We start from the raw sequence: 2306 nt of genomic DNA, 5'->3' as shown, positions 1-2306 counted from the left end.
GAGGGAGGGAGAACGAACGGAGGACGAGAGTAATCGCAGTAGAGAGTAATCGCAATAGAGAGAAAACCCAGTTACTTAAACGAAATAGCATATAGCGAGGGAAAATAAAGAGACATGCAGTATATGTTATAATTTTAATGTTTACTAAAGGGGGCCTTAGAGGGCGCTTGTGTAAAAAAAGCGCTCTCTAAGGCTTTCCAAAAGCACCTTATAAACTGGAAATGTACATGGACTTAGAGAGCGCTTTTTTAAAAGCGCCCTCTAAGGGTACCCTTAGAGGGCGCTTTCATAAACGCGCCCTCTATTGGTGTCCCTCCATTTCCTCATTATTTTCTCGCTTCACTTTAGAGGGCGCTTTGTTACAAAAGCGCCCTCTAAAGTGCGCTGTCTATTCCAGTTGTTCGCTCCTTATTTTTATCTCTTCACTTTAGAGTGCGCTTTTGTAATAAAGCGCCCTCTAAGGTGCGCTGTCTATTCCAGTTTTTGGCGTAGTGATTCCTCTTCAAAGTTGCCTTAGTGTAGAGATAGAAAAAATATATTTGATATTTTTATTGTACTTATGTGATGTCTATCGTGTAGTTTATTCAAGAGGTTTTGGGGTTAATCGATTAAGACATTAAAAAGGCTTGTGGTTCTTTTCATTTTTTTATCAAATTATTTTCATAGAAATAATGGACTTCTCCTTATTTAATTTACACCATAATTTGAATTTGAAATCATTTTTTCTACTTTCTACTATATTCCTCTTCAAAGTTGCCTTAGTGTAGAGATAGAAAAAATATATTTGATATTTTTATTGTACTTATGTGATGTCTATCGTGTAGTTTATTCAAGAGGTTTTGGTCACTTTTGTAATATCTTTGAAATGAGTCTATGTTTAGTTATTGAGATTATCAAGTAAAAATATTTGTTTGGTTCATGAGCTCAGCCAAAAAAAAAATCATTTTTCAGATTAGCTAGTGAAAATCTCTATTTAGTTCTTGAGCCCAACCTGTGAAAATATATTATTTGGTTATTGAGATTAGCATGTCAAAATCGATGTTTGGTTCTTGAGCCCAACCGGTGAAAAACTCTGTTTGGTTTGGATATTAGCCAGTATAAAATCTCTTTTTGGTTTGGAGATTAACTCGTATAAAATATCTTGCTTGATTGGGGATTAGCCAGTGTTAAATCCCTTATTTGGTAGTAATAATACTTGTGGGTATAACCTGTAAAAAAAATCATATCTTTATTTAGTGGAATTCTCAAGAGGAAACGCATTGGGACATGAGTAGGCCAAGTCGTCAAGTCAAACCTGTATCAATTTATTGTGCATTTATCTCTTCCCTTTTCCCTCTATCTTTATACTCTTTATTTATTTCAGTGGCATTTCCTTCTCTTAATCTCTCGGATATTCTTCGACTTAAATATTCCACTCTTTAATATGTTTTTGCTTTATAAAACTAACTTAAATTTTTTTACAGTTGAACTTTATTTTTCAATCAACACAACCCCCCCCCCCCCCCCCCCCCTTGTGTTTGGAGTCACTTAGTCAACACGTGACATCAGAGTCTAACCTTTGTTATATGACTATCATCTTAGATGTAATATGATGGCTTCAAAAACTTATTTTTTTAACAATATAGTTTTCATGAATACACATCTATCATTTGATGGTAACAATATTGTTTTCATGAATACACATCTATCATTTGATGGTAACAATATTGTTTTCATGAATACACATCTATCATTTGATGGTAACAATATAGTTTTCATGAATATACATCTATCATTTGATGGTAACAATATAGTTTTCATGAATAAAGTATTTTAACACCTATAAAAAACTATAACATATTACATGAATATACATCTATAAAAAAAACTATATTTTAACACCTTTTAATTTTCTTTATAAAAAATTATAACATATTACCACGATTGAGCTAGAAACCGATGGATAAAGTATTTAGAGAACACGACTTTGAATCTCAGAAACTACATTTTATCACCTTTCAAATTTTTTTTAAAGTTTTTTATAACCTATTACCTCATTTTTGCTGGAAATTGAGGGATAAACTATTTTTTTTTATTTAGGACCAATTTGATGAAACAATTAAGTAATGAATCTTTGTCGTCCATTTAAAAGTTAACAATAGTCAAGATATTGTCAACTCATCAATCCACATGAAACATTAGTGATCCACGTGAGACTCTAACTAGCAAATTAAAACATGAATGTCACAACTATCCATCTTGGATGAAAGTGCTGAAATTTAAATGTAACATATTGAAAACAATAATAATGAAAGCAAAAGCAGGAA

This window comes from Lathyrus oleraceus, chromosome 5 (genome assembly GCF_024323335.1).
Source record: "Lathyrus oleraceus cultivar Zhongwan6 chromosome 5, CAAS_Psat_ZW6_1.0, whole genome shotgun sequence".
NCBI classification, from domain to species: Eukaryota; Viridiplantae; Streptophyta; class Magnoliopsida; order Fabales; family Fabaceae; genus Lathyrus; species Lathyrus oleraceus.
The sequence above is the reverse complement of the archived record's forward strand: the minus strand, read 5'-3'. Positions refer to the sequence as shown.